We start from the raw sequence: 14,389 nt of genomic DNA on the forward strand, positions 1-14,389 counted from the left end.
AATATTATGAAGGTGAACATGACTTCATCATCTGCCAGGCTGTAGCGGTGCACGCTGAGGAAGGCTGGGGTGAGTTAGTAGTGTGGGGAGCACAGTGCAGTGTTTTGGGGCCCCAGCCAGGCATTGAGACAGGATGGGGGTGGCCAAGCTTTGCCAGAAGTCAGAGTGACCACAGATCAGTGCAATGCATGAGACAAGACAATGATTTTTTTAATATGTATCTTTATAAATCATATATAAAAATACATACATATATATACATATAAATAAATTTTGGCTGAATTATTTGAAATACTAAAATAAAGAGAAAAGGAGCTGTGGTGGTCATAACTTCCAATAAAAGAACTTAACAAAGACTAGTCAGGCTAGTTATTGGGGTGGAAAAAAACAAAGGAAGAGAGCTGGGATTCCTTGCCTTATTTTGCAAACTTCATTGTGGTAGGTAGGTGTTATAAGCATCAAACTCTCAGCTGCTTATGCAAACTTATAGGCTTTGACCCTAGCTGAGCTGAAGGAAATGACAAGGGTACTGTTGACTGGGGCAGGGACAGACCCTGCTCCAAACCTGTGTGTTTTCCATCACTAGTTACAGCAAATCCTGGGGGCTCTGCCACTGGGTGCTGTGGGCTTGGGTCTGGCTAAATTGCTGCTTTGGAGAGGCAGGGTGGTGTGTGGTGTTTGGCTGTGCTGGTGTGAGGTGGGAAGAGGTGGCATGGTGTATACCTGGAAGATTTGAAGGCACAGAAAATGCTATATGTCACAGTCATTTAAGCTCCTGTGCACTTAGCACTGAAAGTTTTATAGAAGGGCGAAATGTACAATTCAATTACAACTTCTGCAATGCAATCCAAGTTGATCTGGTTTGTCCCACGTGAGCTGACCACAATTTTAAGCTTGGCATAGCCTGAAAGCTTGAGGAATGTATTTCTAGTAATTGCCAGGCCACTTCATTGTTTCTGTGTATACATAAACACTAGGCTGTGATCATAGTGGTCATGCTTGAACTGCTATCTGAAATTCACTTCTGCTATAGGGATTGACTAATCTGGTTCATACTGACAGCAGTTTCCATTTACTGTATTATCTCTCTTTGACTGTTAGTGCCATGCGACTCCAGCTAGACTCAGAAAACAAAAACTGTTAAGAAGTGCTAGGCACATGAGTCACGCAGCAGAAAACCCGTGTGTCATCGCAGGATCTGTGATTTGTCAGCTCAGGAAATCAGGCCAGATCACAGAAGCTCTATTTATAAGATGCCAAGAGTATCAAGCACCTAGTGAGGAACAACAAGCAGTCATTTAGTTTTTAATCATATGGAAAAGGAATAGCAAAGACTCCGTCTTTTGCAGCCTCTCACTTGGCCTGTGCAAGCTTCTCCCTCAGTTTTTGTTTCTCTGAATGACATGCTGTATGTATGAAAGTTAATTCCTAAAAGCTGTGTCCTTTTGTTCCCAGGCAAATTTCCTTGTGAAGTCAGTAGGTTTGGCCTTTTGTCTGTCCCTCTCTGCTTCAGTCTACGCAGCTGTCACAACTTCTATAGTGCTGGGCAAGTTAAAACTCCAAGTTAAAACAAGGCACTCTTCTTTATTCCTTCCTAGCGAATCTATTTCTTGTAAGTTTTTCTCAGGATATTGATTGCTGGTAATTTAATGTGTCTCAACTGTGAAAAGCTGTTATGACAGTTTCACACACTATTGCAGTTTTTTATTTCCCCATTCACAGACAAAAATGGAAGATTTTCCTCTCTGGAAACTGTAATATGTAATTCAGCTTGTATCACCCCTGTCAGTAGCCAGATATAACTTCCAGCAATTAGACCATTATTTTAAAATAGCCCAGTCTGTAATTATTTGACCTGCTCTTTGTTACTCTTCTATAAAACAATTAGGCCAATTAAATGAATCTTTAGGTAGCAGAGACAAAATTCTGCAAATGACGCTATTAACTAATTCGAATTCTGCACATAAAATTAAGCCTGTGCTTAGGTAGGAAGTGGAGGGATCCTTAGCAGCTCTGCCCGTCATGTCACAGGATTGCTTCCATAGCTAAGGTCTGTATGTAACATGCATAGAAATAACGTGTGGCCCTATTTCCTACCCTTCTGCTCACCCTTGGTGCTGGTCCTTGTCAACATTCACTTTGCTAAGGAAAGCAAAACTATGCAACCTCTTTCTGCTTGCTGCTGCTTTTCTGTTCTGGGCTGAGCTCATCCTGATGAGCAAGGTGTTCTTTCAGGCAAGGTCCTCACACTGCTGTTGAGAGATGAAGACCACTATAGGTCCATGGGCAATACCTACTGCTTCTCCTTGGCTCCCACTGTAAAATAACAGCCTTATTCTGCTGCCAGACATTGTGACTCAAGAAGCAGAAATACTTGATGTGGAGATTAAAACTTAAGTGCTCTAATTAGAGGATGGGAAGGAAGTTATAGAAGGAAAATAAAATCTTATTTGTATTTGATTTGCCTTGAAAAGTCTGTACTGCATTACATATGCTGTTGAAATAACGTTTTGAAGGTTAAAGCCAAGTACACCTGACTTCAGAAATGTCACGTGTCACCCATGCCACCTTTGCTCAGGGCTGGTGAAAGGAACTTTCCCACACGTTGGGATTTTTATCAGTGGCTTCCCCAGCCTGTCTCCCAGAGAGTCTCTGCTTTCCGTTCTCACCAGCATTAACTTGTCCCTCTTGGTGTTTGGCCGGCAGTGGCTCAAGGCTTTGTCTGTGTCAGTGCTTGACTGTTCTCCTGGTTTGAATGAGAGAAACAAATTAAGCAATGAAAATTACAGAGTAAGTGAAATGTAAAGTTTCCAAACCATTTGTTGCTCTGGTTTATTAATAGCAAAAATAACTAGTCTTCTCGGTAGATGAGGGGAACTGAATACAGTGATGTTACCGTAGGTAGTTACGATCTGTCTTCAAAAGGTTTATGTGAGGCCTGTTGCAGATGCTATTTCAGTCCATGAGATTTTCCTTGTTGCATTTTGTGAGTAGACTAGCACTGCTTTCCTTCAGCTGGCTTTTGGCTCAAATACTATAGGGAAAAGTGAAAGATTAGGATGTGCCACCCAAAGCAAAGTGTGATTTATTCTCTAGTTAGTTGGTATTGATATGAAATTATGAAGTCCATTGTTAGTGAAAGCCAAAACCTGGCATGGTTTTAGTCCAGATAAATTCAAAAATATGGTTCCACAGAAATACAACAAAGCGCTGCAGTGATAGTTATAGACATCCAGAATAAAGGAGAATTTATGGGTGTGGGGCTTCTTTCCATGGCAAACAGGGACAGTTTGAAAGAGAGAGGAGTAGAGAAGACCTTAAAAAAATAAAGAAATGATCCCACATTCCATATGCAGAGAAAACAATTTCCATGCCTCTTATCAAAAAATGTGTTAAATCAGCTAACATTGATATAACTTCAAGCAATTAGGAGCACGCTAATAATGATATGAGTCTTCAGCTGTAAATAATTACACTGCCTCAAGGCTATGCTTTAATTCTTGCCTTGCTGTATCTATAAACAATAATCAAACTGCAAAGCAAGTTGTGTTGTTTTTGTTCACAATTTGTGAAATGATTTCTGTACCCTACAGTGATGCTGATGGCTATTTTGACCTTCAGGAACTCCGGCCTGTGAGGCTAAGAGCTAATGTGTACTTCCATCGATCTGAGTTGCAGGCACACAGCAGGTTACTGTGCCTGTTCTTCACAAGTACAAAAGCTGCTATCGTCAATCAGTGTGTGTTGTGAAAAGGGGGCTTGCTGCTGAGACTCAATAAATAGGGACATTAGGAGGAAATGTTATAATTGCTGCTACCCACATCTTGTTAATGAGTAATGTACAGTTAGACTCCATGCAATTGCAGCTAAACTGTTTATACAATTTATTCTTATGTTGCAACTAACATTTAACATAATGAAGTATCATAATTGCAGCCATTAAAGTCAAGATTAAGATTTGTTTAATTAGAATTAAGAAAATGTAGAATAGACTTTGAAAATGTAGGGTTTGCTGGGTAGAATCTGCAGCATGTAGGGAAATTCAGAGAATGGGTATTAAAGAGCTTTGTTTGTAGAAAAACTGTGTTGATGAGGCATGATTCCTCTGTTGCTTACCCCTGCTTTTGGAACAGTTCTGTTGCAAAACAAACAGTGCACTGAAGCAGGTATAAAAATGAAAGTACATTCTGGACTCTAGTTCCAACTGTTTTTTTAAATCTTCTGATCGAATGTAAAATGATATTTACTTAGAAGGCAATGTGTATGATTGGCTTCCTACTTCACTGTTAAATCACACCATCTAAATGCAGAACCTCTATTTACTCCCTGATGCAAATGTGAAATAAGTTTGCCATTAATGGGGAATTAGGAAGAGAATGGCACCTTAGATATGTTACAGAATTGTGTATATGTAGTATTTTAGGAATAAAGTAAGAAACTTTACTTAGCTGTCTTAAAGCACTCTCCAAATACATGGCCAAATTCAGGCAATCACTAGTATTTGGGGGGAAAATATGTGGAAAATTGAGACTAGACCTCTGAAGTAGAAAGCATGCAAGATATTTGTGTAAAATTACAAGCAGCTTTTTGGAAGTGTAACAACATACAGAGACAGCAGAAATATCATAAGGCTTATAAATAGAATAAAACCCCATGTCAGACTTCTGATGGAGCAGAGCAGACGATACACTGAAAATGTCGGGTTGTTTTTGACACAGCTCGATTACCTGGGAAAGGTAGTTGGGTGGGATGTCTCTCTCTCAGAGCTGGTATGTCCATAGGAAATGGCACCATCACCATCAACAGCCCCACCCCTGGTTAGAGGAAAGTGTTTTCTCATATAGCGATGCAAAAAATGCTATGGTTATGGTTTTGGTTTGGCTAAGAAATAAATGTCAATAATAGATCCTGTGTTTTGAGAAAAGCTAAGCATTTAAAAAACTTATTGGAAAAAAAAAATTGTTTTTTATTCACATTGTGAATATTATTTTTTCCTCTACCATTTTAGAGTGGAGGGGCCTGAATGTCCAACCAAATTTGGCATGGGCTGGTTAATGTTTTTATTTCGGGTGCTGTGAATTTTCTTGTGAATAGAATTTTGTACACATCATAATTGGCCAAGATATAATGACTGGGAATAATGTAGCTTTTCATTCTTTTCATTGGTTCTAGAAGCCCTTAAGAAAATATACCTTTCTGTTACTTTCAGGATGAATTTTCAACTTACTGAGTAAATGTATTATGGTAAAGATTTTGATAATGGCATATTAAGGAACTCATTGGTCATAAATGCTGTAGTCAAACACGGGATAATATATGCAGGGAATAATTACAGATGACAAACAGAAACAAAGGCCAATTAGGACAATTACTGCTGTAGTGTCGTATCAAATTAAATTTTTATCATTCTTGCTTTCTCTGGAACAAATAACATAAACCTGTTGGTCAATATTTTGAAAAAATGAACTGAACAGCTGTGAATACTTGTATGACGCTGAAGGTTACTGACAAAGTCAGTGCTGGTTATCTAAGATTTAGAAGTCCATTGATTCCCTTTAGAAGGATGTCTATAAATATGGAATAAAATTGGCATTGATTTCATTTTGGGGTGAAGTAATCCACATACTTTAAGAGCTATATTCCAGTGTATCTGATTATTTTGCAAGACATAGCGAGCTGTGCATTTATTCTGTGTGCATTCTTAGCTTTCTTTCAATATATATATGAAATAGAAAACCTGTGATTGCGTTTTAAGGCTGCTTTTCTAAAGTAAGTTGAAAAAACACTAGCCAAAACACAGTAATCTTGTTCTCATGTACAATGCATGTACAGGTAACACGACTTGCTGCTGGAAGGATTTGTTTTTGAAAGCTAAGGACCATTTATATTTCCTTTGCCTGAATTTTTGGAGACAGACCAAAATGCCTCCATGGTTCGTTACACACCATTTCCACCTTGCAATTTATTTCTGATTACCTTTCCTATCTGGAAGACCTGATTCTGAACTGACTTTGTAAACAACCCACCCTCTCTCCACTGTGTGTTAGTTAGCCTAACCTCACCTTTCTAACCCAAAATCTAATTAATGTATTTCGGGGAGCTTTTGGCCCATGGTACCAGATGCACTGCCCTTTCTTAACCTTCTTACAGTTGTCATATAAATAGCCAGTAGGAAGGCTAAAGCTTAAGGTTACCTGGAAGGGGACTGGGCAGTGCTGTATGAGTTTTTAAATGAGACCTTGATAATCAGAGACGGCATATGACTAATCCAGAGAAAAATGCCTTTTCCAAGTGCCTGTAAGCACAGTCCTGAGAATGCTGTGCCAGACCCACCTGGAAAGCTATGAAGACCAGTAAGATGCATTATTATGAGGGGCTTCTCATCAGTGCCATAGGTCCTTGCAATAGCATGGGATTTTCTAAGGCAGGTTATGTTGGTGGTTGTAGGCAAGGACAAAAAACACCCCACCAGCTATCGTCAAATGGACCTGTGGGAATTTCTTACCTGACTCTAAACTCGGTGATCAGGTTAGTCTTGTGTGAGCAGGACATGCCAGGCAGTCATCCTGGAGTATTTCATTGCACTAGGAGCACCAGTCCGCCTTGTCCCCAGCTGTGAAATATTTTTTTCTTCTTTCCTGGAAATCAAGCTAGGTATGAGAGAGAGTAGGGGGAATAAAAACTGTCTTTGCCCTCTTAATTGCATCTGACAACCAATAGCTTTACTCCAGAGTGCTCCAGATTCCTTATTAAAAAAAAAAAAAAAAAAAGTTGTGGATCTTAATGCAGGTATTGTATAGGTGAAGTAGACACTTTAAATGATATCTTTGATAAATCAAAATGCATTTGACATCCAGGTTTCTGCCCTTCAGAGAAGACCCTTGCCTGGTTAGAGCAAATTTGTCGTATTTTATTTAGCAGAGGACTTACCAGAATTTATTTGACTACTTAGTCACAGTGGATGTGTTTTTGTGACATAAAAAAAATGAAAATAATAAGCCTGATGCAAATTGTATATCCATTAAAGCTATTGTGCCCGAGTAGGTAGCACAAAGGGTTTCCAGCCGGGTGCCACCCCACTGAGCTGTGTTGTTGAAGTTCCCTTTGTCCCTGGCGCCTGGGATGCTGGTGTCCTCAGCTGACTCCAGCTGAAATGGGCAAAACAGCTCTGTGCCCTCAGCCAGAAACAGATGCTCAAAAATGAGCTAACTCGCCCTGCACCCTCCTCAGCCAGACCTCTGTGAGCACCCTATGAAATTAGGGCGTGTGACCCTGTCACACCCTAGGAAATTATTCTTGTCTTTTATATCTCATTAAAAAGGCAGTTTTCCTTTTGCTAAACTTGGCCAGCTGGTAAGAGAAAATAATAACAAAAAAATATTTGTCTGTTTGCAGCAGGAGGGGAAAACCAAACCCTATTATAGTAGGTCTCTTTACCCAGGAGTCCAATGATAATGACTACAGAGAAGCAATTTTAGTACTTCCCAATGATTACAGGTTTATAGTTCCATAATTATTTAATGCTCATTAGACATATCTAAGTATCCTTCTTCTGATGCAAGATCTCTTGCTAAGCTAATTTGGAGTGACTCCCTGCCAAATCAATATCAATCTTCTGGGAAATATTATTAAATATTTGTTTGATACCTATTTACAAGTAGGAAAATAATTTTGCTGCCAAGGGATTGTAAATGTGTGAAAAGACCCTCTGACAGCTTACTTCACTCACTGTCTACAAGCCAGCGTCTGCATGCCAAAGTTGGAAGACTAAGATGAAGAACATAATTAAGGAAACATATGAAGGCTAGTGCAGGGTTTGAGATTAATTAGCTGCGCGTCAATAATCTCATCAATATCCGATTAACAAATGACACATTGCCCAATGAAACATATTGATTCATTCACACTCCACACTGTTAATAAATTGAAGCTGCTTTGCTAAATGAGAAAGCTGACAAAATAATAGCTTCCTAATACTTCTCCAGTATTGTGATAAAAAACATAAAATTAGCCCAAAGTATACTTAATTTAGCAGCACTGTCGCTATACTTATGAAGCTTGTTAGCGCAATGGTGTGGAAGATATTTTTTAATAGAATAATTGTTAGAATGGATACATTAATACAGGGATGCATACAAAATTAGAAATGGAAATGTTATCTGTTTTTTTGGAATGGGTTCTTAGATGAATGCTTTCTTGCACAAGTGATGTGAACCTTTTGTGTAATACTGGGACTGGAGTTTTACTGTGCATTTTTGTTAAATATGATAAAATATTAGTGTCTAAGACAAGTGTCTAAGTGTGTAAAATACAAATTTTGTTTGTAAGTGGTAATTTTTCCAGTAATTTAAAGAGTGGTATCCCTATTTTGCTTTGTCAGGACCAGATTAAAAATTTATTATTTTGATGAAGAAGATTCAGAATAGTTGTCGAAGTAATTAGATCTTGGAAGTAAAGGAGTCCTGCTTTTCCTCCTCTACTTTGGTACACCTTGTCTGCTCCTATGAAAGCAGTTCTTCATAAAAACATGAAAAAGGTCTGTAGACAAAATGACATGCTTGTCTTATTAAACTCTTAAAATTATTCAAAATTATAGAAAACTATAGTAATGTAAACCACTGATCATGTGGTTTTGCTATGTGAATAAAACTACCTCAAGAGGGTCAATGGCATCCTGGGGTGTATTAGAAGGGGGATGGTTAGTAGATCGAGAGAGGCTCTCCTTCCTCTCTACTCTGCCCTGGTGAGACCGCATCTGGAATATTGTGTCCAGTTCTGGGCCCCTCAGTTCAAGAAGGACAGGGAACTGCTGGAGAGAGTCCAGCACAGGGCAACAAAGATGACGAAGGGAGTGGAGCACCTCCCTTATGAGGAAAGACTGAGGGAGCTGGGTCTCTTTAGTTTGGAGGAGACTGAGGGGTGACCTTATTAATGTTTACAAATATACAAAGGGTGAGTATCACGAGGATGGAGCCAGGCTCTTCTCGGTGACAAACAATGGTAGGACAAGGGGTAATGGATTTAAGCTGGAACAGAAGAGGTTCCACTTAAACTTGAGAATAAACTTCTTCTCAGTGAGGGTAACAGAGCACTGGAACAGGCTGCCCAGGGAGGTTGTGGAGTCTCCTTCTCTGGAGACATTCAAAACCCACTTGGACACGTTCCTGTGTAGCCTCATCTAGGTGTTCTTGCTCCGGCAGGGGGATTGGACTAGATGATCTTTCGAGGTCCCTTCCAATCCCTAGCATCCTACGATTCTATGATTTTTTTGTTATGGTGTTTGAAAGAAAACCATAATGGGGCTCCTGCAGTAGCAGATTGTCCTGGCCATATTAATACTTAGGAAAGTGTTTCTTGGAGGCACAGGGGAGCCACTACAGCAGTTGGGATCTGGCTGTTTTGCAAAAGAATGGGAAAAAGCTCTTCTTTTGTGGGTTTTATGGAAGAGGATGCACTTGCCTGTGAGCTGCCATTTAGCTCTCCGGTATGAGCAGTGGTCTGAGTTTTTTTGGATGATGGGTGTGTGGTGGTGGTGTGTGCCAGGTGACCTTCTTCCAACCCCCTCATTCCTCAGTGACCGCATCTCTTGCTCCTTTTGGTGTGAACTTGCATTGCTACAACAAAACAGCCGTGTTCTAGACAGCTCTAGTTGCTCTGCTGTTTGCAGGATCCCACTGGCACTCCTTGCTGTCATCCACCAAGCCTCATGGGGCTGTGACAATCTATGATGACCTGGTGGGTCCCTGTCGCTGCTGGCAGTGGTGGGTGGCAGGTGTGAGGGCTGCTTAAGCAGCCCATGGGGAACCCACGGTGCCCAAGGGCAGTGAGATGAAGGGTGGCAGCTGGGCTGGCTCTCTGCCCACCCGCTCTGCTCCTGCAGTGAGTGAAGCTTGTCAGGGAGTGTCTGCTGTGACCTCAGCCTGCTGGCGTAGACCCTGGTCCCTGTGGGAGTGGGATGTGGGGTCAAACTAGGAAAAGGGTGCCTGGTACTGAATTGCTACCTGTGTCTGGTGGCAGAGCTGTGGTATGTGCAGACTGCCCATAGGTCTGAGGCTGGGCACCAACACCAGGATGTTTCTGTTGTTAAGGGTGGAGTTTAGTGAGTGGCTTAAAAATGTGCATCTGAACATGTACTGAGGAAGCACTTTGGACAGTAGTAAAGGTATCTGGAAGTTCTGAGGACAGGCTCAGGGAGCTGGGGTTGTTCAGACTGGAGAAGGCTCTGGGGATACTTTATAGTGGTATTTCAATACTTGAACCTGCAAGAAAGATGGGGGCAGACTTTTTAGCAGAGCCTGTTGCAGCAGGACAAGAGGTAATGGTTTTAAACTAAAGGAAGGGAGATTCAGGCTAGACATGAGGAAGAAATGTTTTACAATGAGGCCCAGGTTGCCCAGAGAGGTGGTAGGTGCCCCCCCATCCCTGGAAACATTCAAGGCCAGGCTGGATGTGGCTCTGAGCAACCTGATCTAATTGAAGATGTCCCTGCTCATTGCAGGGGGGTTGGACTAGATGACCTTTGAAGGTTCCTTGCAACCCAAACTATTCTGGGATTCAGATGATTTTGATTTGCCTACATATATGCACACGTACACATATGTATACAAAACAAACATATATACAGAAAATGTTGTTTCAGACTTACCAGGAGAAAAGCAGTCATTCGGAAGTTATCTGGGCTGTGCTCTAGGAAATTTGGAGGGTTTGAAATCTGGAGGCCAAAGCATTTGTTTTATTTTTAATAACTACAGTGCTCTTGTAAAGCTTTTATGAGACATTGTTATGCATTCAGAAAACCTTAACTTTTAGAACTCACAAAAAAAATAAAATTGACTGTGACTAGGAATTAGTGACCAAAAAGGCTCTTTTAAGTAATTAAGCTCCTTGCCCTGTTGAAGATTGTTCCCCTACAGAGTCAAGTAGTATTTCCAACAAAATTTTAAATGAAACAGCTAACGTTTGGTCCATGTGTAGTTGGCTCTTAACTAACTGTCATTAACTTTTTAGGGCTCCATGATATGCTGAATAACTCGGAACAACTAATGGTTTTATTACTAATCTTAATATTTAGAGATCCCTGTGGAGTCATGTATGGTTCTTAATGAAACCATTATTTACAGGATTAAAATCTCTTGGCAAATTCCTTTTTGACTGCACCAAGATTAACACACAATTGCAACCCAATTTGGGATGAAAAAGGGCTCTCTGTGAGGTGTAACACTTAACTCTGGTTTCTTTAAATGGATTAACTCTAAAATGTCAATAATCAAAAATGCATTTTACCAACTCCTGCCCTAGGTCAATTTAGAATAGCCTGCTACTGCAAACTAAAACATTGTCTTAGGGCCTGTCTTTATAATAACTAATTATATGAATACAGACTTACTTGGATTATCCTGCCAAAACAGGGATGTTGAATTCTGCAGTTTTATAACAGTAAAATATAGTTCCTGTCATTAAGGATGTTCTTGTAACAAATCTTGTAGAAGTGTTAGATTATACTACCAGGAGCACTAAGGGCATCATCTGAAATGCATATATGAATAGATGTTTACTTACAAGAAAAAACAAATGTTTTTTTTATTGAGTCTCTGACTGTGTTTACAGCCTGTGGCACAGTCACTGGGTAAGAATTTCATTTGGTGCAAAGTCAGTTTCAAACGAGGAGTTTTTTGACATCAGTTAGTATAATATTAGCTAAACATGCATCATATTTCTTATGTACCCACTGTTTTAAAACAACCCCAAAATACACTACTTCCACAGACATCCTTAATTTTCTGAGGTACTTATGAACTAAAAAGCAGTGATCTGAGGTTTTTCTTGACACCTTCATGCTGAAGGAGCATTTGGAGAGCTCTCTGTTGTGTAACTCATTGTCATGTGATGCATGAATGTACAGTGACTACCTATCCTACCTCACTTGGGAGATACCAGTGGAGACCATCTGCAGCTTCCATTGAAGTAAATTAAAGCTTCAGGTGCTCCTGCTGTCTCATGATATGGATGCTTTGCATGCTTAGACTAAATACAAATCACAGTAACATTTCTCTCCATCAGGTAGATGAGCAGTAACCAGGAAGAGTGACTTGTCTAAGGGGCACACGTCCACCAGATATCATGAAAGGATTCCAGAGCAGTTCAGTCAATGGCATGGTTCCTCACAATAGCAGCAATATTTCAAAAGCTGTTAACTAGGGCAAGGATGCACGTCTGCCTCCAGGGAATGATCTTCAGAAACCAGCAGGAAAAAAACCTAATTGGAAGTGTCAAAAAAGAAGAAAAAAAAAATATCCGTTGCTATTAGATGTACAGAATGTTAAGACCTAAAGAAAAACTAAGCAAAGCTTGTCAACTTTAGTTAGTGACTGGAGCTCTCCATCATTTACCTGGCAGTCTCTCAGTGGAGCTTGTCTTTTTAAAAAAATGGGGAACTTGCGAGTGTTTTCTTGTGCAGTTCCTCATTCCTTTTCTTACCTGTTCTAGTTACGGTGTTTTTGAATGGCTTTATAGTCTTTCTCCAAACTTAGGCATGTTTCTAGAAATCCTCTTAATTTTCCTGATTTAGGTAGCCAGTTTGGAGGAGTGTGCTCTCTCCTCTTTAATCTAGAATTGTTTGGACAATACAGCTCCTCCTATTTATTCCATCTTTAAAAAGTCCTGAAGTCTGAGGTGAACATTCAGGAAGATCAAAGTGGCCCCACGCTCAGAACTTCTCATTTCTTTTTCATGCAAAAGTTCTAAGAGTGACTGACATCTCCAAAATATTTCCTTGCTCAATATTTCCCTTCCCTATCTTAGGGACTCCTGGAGCAACCAGTGGTATCTGTGGCTTTGCTGGGCTTCTCTTCCAGGAAGGATTCTGGCTGTTTTTAAGCCCATGTAAACTTGTATAATCCCCAACATCTTGTGACAGAGAGTAATTAACTGTGCAATGTGCAGGAAGTACTCATCTTTATTTCAAACCTACTGCCTGTTAATTTCAGTGGATGACCAGTAGTTCCTGCATTAGATGGAACAGTGACCAACTCTGTTTTCTGCATGCCACTCGCTGTTTTATAGATCTCTGTTACATACCACTCAGATTTGTTTTGCAGTCAAAGAATTCACGACTATTTAATTACTTCTTAGACAGAAACCGTTCAATACCTTTGATCTTCTTTCTTGCCTTCTTACCTACCTTTTCTAGTTTTGTTGTATCTGGGTCTGTACTCAGGTTTGCTCTTTTAGCCATACATGAAAGGTTGATTTGACATTGCAGAACAAGACCGGCTAATGTCTCTGTAGTCATTGGCAGTAGGTTGTTAAACTGCTTAATCACAACCTCTGCTATACAGTCCATGGCACAGTGACTCAGCTATGCTGTGTCCAGCCTGGTTTTGTAATTCACCTAGACAGAGTACTTTGTGTTTCTGCTACAGTTGTAACTTTGTTTCCTATAATTTTAAATTTTCAATTTTCACCAAGATCTGTTGGTTCTGTTTGAGGTCAGATGGCCTTGGTGAATTCTGTTTTATTCTTTGAAGATTTAGCTTATTAGTTCAGACCAAAAATTTGAGAGTGATAATTTGATTAAAAAAAAATAAATTCCAAAACTGCTATTCTTTTTGGAAAAAAAAGCAAACAACTTCTCTAAAAGTGAGTTAATGTATTTTTTTTTTTTTTTTTCTGTAAAGGGAAAGCAAAAGCTCTGAAGTTGCTCTGAGATGAAAAATCAAGCAGCTTCACAAAAAAATTTAGAGACACTACCTCAGCAGTTGAAAGTATATGACTGCATTCTTTTTCTACCTCTTGTTTGAAAACAGAGGACTTGAAGCTTGAAGAGGACTTAGAGCTGATACGTGGTAATTGATGGGCTCAGTGTCCTGTGGTGATGTGTCCAGGCCCTTTGCTCCATGTGGAGGTGGGCAGAGGGACCTCACTGAGTTCTGCATGAGACATCAGGGTGCTGGACTCATGACACTCCTACTTCTTCCTTCTGAATGACACTTCTAGGCATTTCCAGAATTCTAGGCACAGACAACTCTCTGATTCCTTATTGTTAACTTCTGTAGCTTTAGCTACACTGTCTGCATGGGCAAAGGCTACCTTTGGGTCTTGAAATCCCAGCTTTTAGGCTTCATGCTAGAGTCTCAGCAATCCCAGCTGTACAGAGATCATCCTCACATCGTCTGCATGTAGTCTTAAACACCTGCTAGCTCTCAAGTCAACAAGAAGGAAAATAATCCTTTGTATACTACATCCCGACATGAATGGTTGGTAGAAAGAAGATGTGTTAACATGCTCTTTCCATACAGATTTCAAAGTGTTCTTGAGGGTCAGTTCTTCATTATAGCTTCACATCCTCTTCTGCTGTAAGACCAAGTGTGGAATACCCTTTGCCTTCCAT

The sequence above is a fragment of the Columba livia genome, chromosome 2 (assembly GCF_036013475.1).
Source record: "Columba livia isolate bColLiv1 breed racing homer chromosome 2, bColLiv1.pat.W.v2, whole genome shotgun sequence".
Classification (NCBI taxonomy): domain Eukaryota; kingdom Metazoa; phylum Chordata; class Aves; order Columbiformes; family Columbidae; genus Columba; species Columba livia.